The sequence below is a fragment of the Brachyistius frenatus genome, unplaced genomic scaffold (genome assembly GCF_029030835.1).
Source record: "Brachyistius frenatus isolate BFR_SWC_R1_liver_20210118 unplaced genomic scaffold, ASM2903083v1 Contig_16, whole genome shotgun sequence".
NCBI classification, from domain to species: Eukaryota; Metazoa; Chordata; class Actinopteri; family Embiotocidae; genus Brachyistius; species Brachyistius frenatus.
Genome location: NW_027210615.1, coordinates 5343996 through 5354539, shown reverse-complemented (window position 1 = coordinate 5354539; position 10544 = coordinate 5343996).

The window sequence follows — 10544 nt, the reverse complement described above, 5'->3', positions numbered from 1 at the left end:
TACACACTTTCGTGACGAGAGAATGTGTTTACAATTTAGCCTAAATATGCATTTTACACAATTTCATGTTCAAGAAAAACAGCAGTGTTGCACTGTTTACATACGCAATACAAGATTATGGATGTACAGTTTTGACCTTTGAAAACAAAATGTTTACATAAATAAGCTCAAAGGTTTAAGATGTTGGCCCTTCAATATAACACTTTAAAGAAACATTTTATTTTCAATGTATTGGTGAGATTGGGTTTTTGCACTGTGAATCTTCATTCTGGTAATAAATTGAGTATTGTGTTGTTGGTGGGGACGTTTATCAGTCAGAGAAGCTGAATACATTCATATTATATAATAGACTGCATTGTATAATATGTCATACTTATAGTCTGTTATGTACAAATATTAGACTACTGAGCAATTTCTGGCAAGTGGGATGTGAGGATTCTTAAAATAACATCTGTACACATGTGAAGCCAGTCTAAACTTCTGGCATGCTGGTGAAAGCCACTTTCTTGTATTTCTTTCCTCTGTATTCTATTGATTTGATTATATGCATACTTGAAAAATAATGTTATGCTGCTTTAGTAAATGTAAAATTACATGGATTCATGTGAAATGGAGTTAAACCATAAAAAGAAACTACAGATTGGTTTTAAAACAATAAATTGGCAACATTGTTAAAATACTTGTTAAGTGCGATGACCCTGAAGTCAAGTATTTCTTTCGTAAGGTAGCAATGGCAGAATGTTGGCCTTATAGACTGGGATACTCCGCTCCCGGTGCTCAAAATGGCAACCTTTCCATTTGAACTTCATTTTGGGAAACAGAAAAAAGTCAGAGGGAGCCAAATCCAACAAATAAGGGTAGTTGGGAGCAGCAATTGTGTTGTTGCTGGCAAGGAAGTTGTGCATTTTCAACATGCTGTGAGCGGGTAGGTTGTCATGTCAGAGAACCTAATTGCCATTGCATCACAATTCAGGTCGTTTGTGCCAAATTTATTCCCTCATGCTTCTGAACATCTCAGCAGAACTTGGTGTTGACAGTCTGACCCGGGGGAGGAATTCATGGTGCACAATCCGGCGAAAGTCAACGAAAACCACCAGCATGCTTTTTGTTTTGCTCCTTCCCTTCTTGAATTACAAATGTCACTCAAAACACCTCACCCGGTTATTGCTTTCTGAAGCATTTCAAGGGTCTGGGTAGGCAATTTCCCGAGTTTGACACAAAATTTAATAGCCAATCTATGCTCAAGTAGAAAGTCAAATCACAAATGTGTCGGTAACAGTCATCAACAAAATGTGTGTAACACAGGTGCTGATGTTGATCAAGCAACACAATTTGGTACACTCACTTACAAAAGTTATTGCTTCCCCCTGCTCCATGCACATTACTGTGCTGCACTTTAAAAAGGGGATTCATGAGGGAAACCATGTCTGCAGTGAATTCTGCTCAAGAAGAATGGATAAGCAGTATGCCTGATTGTTTACAGGATGTGATGGTATAATCCGATTTAGAATAGATCTTTGCTTGCAAATTGTTTGTTTACAAAGGAAAAGTGCAAAATGACTATCTGAAAGAGGCCAAACTGATCAATAATGGCTTCAAACCAGCTCGAACTTGGTAGTAAAAGCAGAAGGAGGCTTTCAGCGGGGCAACTATCTTACTGTTGAGCTATTGAAGGTCCGTACAAAAGACTTTGCCAATGAGTCTATTTTTTTTTTTTAACATATAAAACACACACTGGCAAAGAAAAACATTTTACTGGCTGGACAATGCGTGTGTGTTCTCCATCTTACCAGTTGCTCATTAACCTGAGATTTGAACCTGTGACCTCCTCATTCATTTGCTGTGCCAGTCCTCTCAGCTCAGTGCCCAGTTGACTAACAAACTTGAGCTGATTCATTATTACTGCAGCTGGCAGCGGCTCTGTGGCACGCAGGACCTGGAAACTAAATATCTCAATCTGAAGCTGTTTTACGTATACAGCCATATTTATAAGCCACCGATGGAGATTTTACTGCAGCTTTTCTATTCTGTTTTGAATCACATGTTCTGTAGAAGGTCATTTATTTTCCTGTAGTAAAAAGGTCTTTGTCAGGCCAGTGTTGAGTTGTATCCTGATACCTTTTTGTACATACACTCATATACATCATACAAAAAACCCATAATCATACTCACTTGATTTGCATATAGCATGATCTCTAAACACGTGATTTGAATGACTTACTTTGGATTTTAGATTGCTCCAATCTTAGACCTGTAATTGGGCTTAACTTCCTGCATGTTTTCCAAATCAGATACTGCAAGTTTGACATTACACACACAGTCTGAAATCTGGCAGACACACAGCAGCACTTTGTGTCAGCAGTAAGCTGGTACAAATCCAGCTTCAGATATCAGTTAGGGGCTCCTCCTGTTTCAAACAGTGTATCTTTCAGGTGCAAAAAAAGCTGTCTATTCTCTTGACACATAAACCGATGCAAAGTCATCCTTCTCTTTCTATAGCTATTATTTTCCTCTTTTCTTGTTGTGTTATCTTCTCATGTATCTTCCTGCTGACCAGCTCCTTCAGACCGGCCACACACTCGCACACTCGGCGCATTCAGCAAGTCAAATTGAATATTTTTTGTGTTATTGCTGCGGTGGTGTGTACTGCCAAGTGTTTGTTGGAATTGGAGGGGCTTTCAGTGTGTTAACTGTAACAGATAGGCGATCTCATCATGTCTCCTACTCCCAGTCAGCCTCCCTGCCAGAATGCCCTCTCAGAACTTACATAGAAGGCAAGTAACAGAAGTTACTCCATCTGATACAGTGGGTTCATAATGTATTTAAAGTTTTTCATCTGTAAGCCTACTTTACAATGACTTATTAATAATCATTAATAAGTTATTGAGGATAAAACTACTCTAGCTGAGTGTTAATTTAAGCTTCAGGCTTGTTAACTCGGGGTAAAGTGACCAGTTTTTTTCCTCTGCGATGTGTCTTTTGGCGAAATCAGCCTGATTAAAGATAGCAATGAGCAAACATACTGCCTCTCCTCCCTGCCGACCTTCAAGCAGAGCTTTGAGATCATTGTCTTTATTATCAATCTGGGTCCATTAGTTGCTCCAACTGACAAACAGACTCCTTTTTTACTTTGCAGCAAGTCTATTTTTGAAAAAGGGTATAGAGAGAGGGCTCCAAACCTTTTCAGAGCCCAGAACCTGGATGAAAAAGCACTGTGCCCTTACCAGAAACAGACCAACAACCCATCATGCATTCTGGGAAACGGTAATAAGGTTTCCAGCTGGATAAAGACACTGCAAACATCCATCTGTTGTGACAAAAATTTTGTTTTTCCTTAAATTGTACTTCCTAACATGTAAAAAGAAACACTAACCAGTAGGTTTATGCAAAATGCATGATAATAATGATGCTGCATTCATAGCACACGAGATGGTTGATTAAGATAAGAAAGATACCTGTTTGAAATCAAAGCAATTGTATGTTTGCAGAGTTGGTTATGTGAAGGTTAAAAACCTGACAAAATAGTATATTAGCATCAAGTTTGTTTTAAATTACCTTCAATGATGGGCTTTTTTTTTTTTTTTTTTTAAAGTAAATGTTCTTTGTGTCTTAGCTTTATCAGACAAATCTGTATTATAAAGCTCTAAATTAGACACATGGAAGGTTCCCTGCTGTAATTACAGCCTATTTACAAGTCTCAAATTGTTAACTACAGTAAAACCCATTTTACATAAACAGTAAGAATGGATTGCTTATTTTAGCAGATAGTATGTGATGGTTGAGCTGCTTCAATTTAAAACTAATGATATTGTGCATGCTAGTTCACTGTCACATTGCCAATTTAACATGATTTTTCATTTTAATAGTTAACAGTAACATCTGGGCTTTTTCCACATTGAAGTTATACCCAGATGGGATGAGAATGGGTGAATTTGTTGTTTTTGTGACAATTTTTGTGACAATATTTTACCAATAAATGAAAACTTAGACTGCTTAAATGAGAATCTATGTTGTTGAACAATGGGAAACTGTCGGGACAGTTCTGAACAAAAAGACCCAGTTTGCAGACATGTACGAATATGTGTGTTTAAATCGCTGTATGGACGGACAAGCACGAGCATGCTTGCTGGCTAACACGTTACCATTTAGCTCATCACTTGCACTACTTTGCCAACTAGCCTGGTGAGAAGCCACATCCGCTGCCTTCAAATGGAACTTGTGAGCTTGTGGTTAAGACATGAGAGCTCCCAGAACAAGGCTTGATGTCACTGTATTAAATGGCAGTAGGCCACATCTAAAGGTGTCAAAATGTTGTTTACAAATTATATTGACTTTCTGAGCACCATTTCATCCCTGCGTTGGCTAATATGGATAATGAGGAGATTGTTTGTTCCTTTTCAGCAGCAGAAGAGCACATTCCCTGGGGTCAACCACGTGGCCTCTCTGTGAATGCTCTCAACTCAAAAAGAGGACATTTTTAAATGGGAACTTTACTAATTCCTAGCTGCCTGAACAGATGCTAATGAACCTCACAGATTTTTGATGGTTGCTTTTTTTTTTTTTTACTTTTGCATTATAGAATATTTTAATTCTATTGTTGGGGGTGTGATAAAAAAAAAAAAAAAGAGGGAATATTCAAAACCATCATGTAACATAATGGATCACACAAAATACCGTTACTCTTGCTGTGTTTCCCCATTTATATTATGATGGTAAACATAACGGCTGGCTTGATTAATGTGCGTTTAGCAGCAACTTTATTATAATGAATTTACGTGTTGCACCAAAGCAGAAGTGAATGGTAGGTGTACAATACAAAGTGCATGGATGTCCCACCAGAGACTGGTGCTCACATCGAGACTCCTCTCTGTAGTTAGGTTTGGGCAATAAAAACATATTAAGGTTAAACAGTAGGATTGTGTCTTCTGCCTGACTTTAAATTTGCACCTTGTGTTTCAAATCACGGTGGACTTTTTCAGCATTAAACCACAACATGATCCTTCTATAACTTTGGCCAAGTAATCCGATCTCCGTTGGAAGTTTCCTTTCAAATTGATCTGCTGCTGCAAGTCTAAATAAAACTAATTTTAAGCAGACAGGGTACACTAAGTAGTTCCAATTATGGACTCTCATTTCTGATGTTTCAAAGGTACTAAACATTGTTGAAATAGTCTGAATTAATTTTGGGGTTTTGCTAAAAAAATATATATTTTCCTCAAATGTTACACCATAAGATGAGCTTGTATTTCAAAATCACCTCCAGAGAGAGCAAAAATTGGATAGGGGTAGTGGACCCAGAACATATAATGAGTGTCAAATAGTCCACCATATTACAAACAAGCCTGTAAACATTGTTAAAATGTGTGAGATTGCATCTGAGTTTATTCAGCATTTTGGTGGGAAGTAATAGCTTCAATACTGAGGCCTGGGATAGTGTTTGTTATAAAACAGCACCCCTCCTGGGATATCTGCTTTCTCCTTTACAAAGGAATGTAGAGAAATTGAGACCTTGTGAGGACTTCAGGGTAGAGCATCTAAGGCAGAAGAGAGAGGTAGAAACACACAGACATGCACAGAGAACTGCATGAGTGTAAAATGTGTCTGACTTCTGTCCTGAAGACAGCGTTTTAAACACTACCACATGTTACGAATCCAGCAGAGAGAGAGAGACACTGTGTGTTTGTGTGCATGCTTATGCAACCATATGCAGAACACTTGCGTCTGTGCATGGCAGGGTGTGTGTTTGTGTATGTAGCTCACTTATCTGAGTGTGTCTGAGAGTGAGAGAAAGTGAGCGTGGCCTGTGAGCTGACTGTTTTATTATCCACTTTTGATGGTTCGGACCAATTATAAGAGTGATTAGGCTGTACTTGGCTGAAAACCATGAGGCTCTGCTTGCCTGCTTAAAGTCAATAAGGAACGCAGCCAGAGAGTTAATGTGTTGTTTAAGTCACTCATTCACTCAAGGTGATGCTTATTACAATACACAATAGTTCTGTGGGATAATTATGTAAGATGCATGGCCAGTCAGAAAATGTGTTTTCCAGAAACTGTCATCATCATCCAAGATTTCCTGGTTAGTGTTACAGTTCCTTTTGTGGTCGGATTATTCTCCGCATTTGTGTGCGTGCGTGCGTGCGTGCGTGCGTGTGTGTGTGTGTGTGTGTGTGTGTGTGTGTGTGTGTGTGTGTGTGTGTGTGTGTGTGTGTGTGTGTGTGTGTGTGTGTGTGTGCACGTGCGCGTGTGTGTGTGTGTTTTCTCCAGTTAATTTACCCAACTGTTATATGAATGTCAGACCAGCCCTGGACATTTCCAAGAGAAACCCTTCATTCAGTAAAATGATCCCACATCACGTTCCAGAACCTCAGTGGGATGAGAAAATCACATCCAGCACATCTCTGGCGGATTAGATTCAAAGAGGATCCCTTATGGGAATGGAGTTTTTATATGTCGGGGAATGTGTGTATGTGTATGTTTGTGTTTGTGTGCGGGAGGGTTACCACAAGTGCTGTGTTTAACACTTAAACAACCCTTCATTAAAATGTGAAGGCAAATGACACAGACTGTACGCTACATAACTACATTATGAGGGGGGATCAAAAAGTTCAAGGACTGCTACTGTTACGCGCAAATGAAGTGCACTACAGTGATGTGCACAGAGAAGCTACAAGTTGCCTGATCAAAATTGAGTTAGGGTTGTCTTTGTAATCACTGGTAAGTGCACATTTGTCATGCCACCATGAACATGAGCAGAGGGTGCACATGAAATGTTGTGTTAGTGTTGGGAAATAGACACTTGAAATGCATCATGTGGCAGCGATCTTTTTAAAGGAATTTGTGTTTTCAGAGGGATAGAGCATCACTTTACAAAACCAAAGGTGTGTCAAATCAGGAGCACAGCCGGGTGGGTTTTCTTTTCCATTCGCAGGGTTGTGCACTGAATTTTGTGGGTCAGACTTTTAAAACTGAGCTCTACTGTGAAGTTCTAAGGCGTCGGACAGAAAATATTTGAACCTGAGTTTTGGTACGATTGCACTAGGGTGCTGCAACATAATCAATTTCTTATAGTTTCTTGCCATCAACAAAACAATTAAAGCTTCCCACCACCTGCACTCACTGGATTTTGCCTAATACTACTTTCCTCTGTTCCCCAACAACGTAACAAAACTTTGATGTGCGCTCTTTGTTGAAGTTTCAGGTCCATGTAGGAATCACAAATGCACACGGACCACTGCTCACAAACACGTGTATCTCAGAACTGTTTAATCCACCCTAGTAAATGATTACATGACTGTGGAGGGAGTTTTATACCTGGGATCATTTAAAAAAAAAAAAATGCTCCTTTCACACGAGTGACCAAAAATATAACCAACCAAAACTGACTTAACGAGAATCATACCGTGCTCTACTGATCAGTGGTCAGTCAGTCTCCCCGTGACTTCTGAATCATCCTCCAAATAGGTACTAAGAAGACCTGGATCGGAGACACAAATTTTGCAATCATGAAACCTCCATGGACTAAAAAATAATAATGGGAAGAGTTCAAACCAATGTTGTTTGCAGTTGGAGATGTTCTGTCAACAACGTTATCCAGCTGTCTTTATACAGCCATGCCCTCCACATTACACGCAATGCAGCCATGAGGCCACACCTCCTACAGTAATCTCCACTCTACTAGTATTTAATATTCTGAGAGAAAGGTTATTAGCAAAAGTTAATAGTGTGGTTACCCTTGAGAGTGAGCCTATGGAAGTTTTGCCACACAAGCAACGAATTTAATTCAACTGTGTTTATTTTTTGTAAAAAGAAAAATGCTTTTTTTTTCCATTAAAAAGTTACATAACCTCTTTAAGGCCTCTTGGCGAAGTGTCCTTGTCATACAGGATTGAAATGTGAATGATAAGTGGTTTTCCTTTACAGTGGGATATTTTGAGGAGCATAAATAATAGCATGTGGTAGATGTGAATGAATGACAGATGACCAGGCGGTCATGGTCACCAGAAGAATACATATTTGAACTTGGGAAGATTTAGACCTAATATGACTAACATATTTTTAATAGTAACAGTTTGGGATTTTAATATTCACCCACTCTGTCCAACATTTTTTCAGAAGATAGCAACTATTTCCCCAGCTGTGTATTCATGTCACAAAACCACACACTGTAAAATCTTATCTACAAAAATCACTCACCCTGCAATGTCTGTTCATTCCTTGTAATGTGACCTCATCGGGGTCATCAATCAATCAATCAATCAATGAGAAGAAATGGTCTATATTTTTGACACATTCATTCTGTGTGATGTAAAAAGTGCTGCTCATAATGATGAACACAGAATTATTACTGGACTATATGATTTCCATGATCTAAAGACGTTTTAATGTCTTCCAGTGCATTGTTTGGATTTTATGGTTTTGGTTCAATCTCTCTACTTTTATTAGTCATTTCCAGATACAGCAGGCTGCTGTTTTCAGGAAATTATCTGTTAAACCAAGTGAACTCTTGCTTGCAAAGATGAAATGGCCGGCTGGAGAACATTGTGGATTGTTTAGCAGCCAAAAAGCCAGACATATCCCAAGAGTTGTTGGAAAACACAGCTAAAATAAGTGGGAATACATTTTTATCTTCAATGATGAAGAATCTTGTAGTGCATGCTGGGAAGAATGCAACTATGATAAACATCTACGGTATAAAGAGCAGCTCAAGGGTCAGGATTTTAAACAAATCAATTGCTTATAGTGGTGTCTGGTCTTGTCGATAACAGCTTTTATTTCTCCAGGTTTCCAGCTTTCTGTCCACAAGATTACAAATGCAAAGAATGGAATTTTGTGATGCTCCATAAAAGCAGGTGAACATTACAACCACATCTCTTTTGGGATACAATGGCCTTGATACACATTGCGCATTAACAGCGTCCATAGGGACTTTTTCTTCAAATACTGAGTGGATTTTGATGAATACCATCATCTTTGCTAAACCCTGCTTAATGTAAAAAGCAGCAGCAGCATTATGCTTTTGGATAGCATGCATCTGAATTCATTTAAATGTATAAACAATACAGTATAAATGAATGAAGTGTGTATCCTATAAATGGGCATAAATCAATAGTTAAATAAAAGGCTGATATCACAATGATATTGATTGGTGTATCTCTGGTCTGCAGTACTGCTGCTATTCCAAACATTTGTGTTGGTGTAGTCTGAGTAAAGTTTTGAATCCACTGCACAGATCTGTTTTATTATCTGTGTTAGATAACATGATTGTTGACTGGTTACATTAAGTAACACTGCAAGGACATGCTGGTTGGAGCTTTGAATGCCGCTGGTAAAAACAATATTTTACTCCTATACACGTAATAAAAGGTGCTTGTGCTGTCTCTCCTTTCCTCTTTCTTCCCATCAGACCCATTTGCTTTGAAGGTTTTCCAAAATGTGAGTCACGGCAGAGAAGTAAAAAGCGGTCCAGTGACATTCGTTTGCGTCATTGTGTGCACTCATGCTTGAAGTCAAACAAGCTGATTTCCAAACAAACAACAGACGTGGGCAGCAAGTCTCACTCAAGGTCGCACTTTCACACTCAAAGCAAAGCACGCACAGAAAAGATAGATTTGTAAACACCACTTAGTATTTGTGAGAGTTGAACCTTCTGACCCACCTTATTTCCTGGTGGTCTGTGGTGTGTATGTGGGCACTGGGGAAGCCCAGTGGCTAGACTCCCTGAGGACAGACGACGGTTACGTTACCAGTTGGTTTTGTGTGCTTGTCGTGACCAGTCAGCAAACAGACAAACCAGCAAACAATATAAAATGTGTTTATTCCTCCTTGATTTGGCTTTGGATGAAGACACCAGAAGGAAATACTTCATGTCTTGGATCAGTTGTAGAATGAGGCAGAAAAATAAAAGTTTATGGTGAGCTGATGTGGAAGTGATTTCAGGGCTAGAAGGGAGAAAGCAACAATTACAGATGCCACCAGCAGTGTTGGAGTACAGACAGTTTGGGTAGTTAAATATGGTTATGACATTCCAACAACATAAAAACACAAACAGTAAGTGATACACAGCTGTCACTGTTGTTTTGTCAGAGTCACAGAGGGTTGGTTGTTGTTTTTTTTGCCTCTGCTCTGTTTTACAACCTTGCCTGCTCTCTGGCCTGCTTCCCTTTGCTCACAGCAGGCAGCTGGGCCTGTGGGTGGAATCAAAGGCTCTGCTCACTTCATTATATAAGAGCACTGCTGCTTGTTATCAATCTTCCTGAACTGTCATGTGCCAGCAGGGCCTAGAAGCATACAGATAACACGTTCTTATCATTATCAGTCTGTAGTATTTTGTTGTATTGTTATTATTATTGTCAAGCATATAGATCAGCAACCTTTTTTCATGACAAAAATCTAAACTGAAATGAGTAAGTAGTAAGATTTGGAAAAAAAAAAACTATGACTTTTATCAATTTGTGTCAACACATTGATAATGGTTTCCTTCAAGATTTGACACTTAATGGTAAAATGTATCATCTGCTTTACAAAACAGAAATATTTAAAAATGA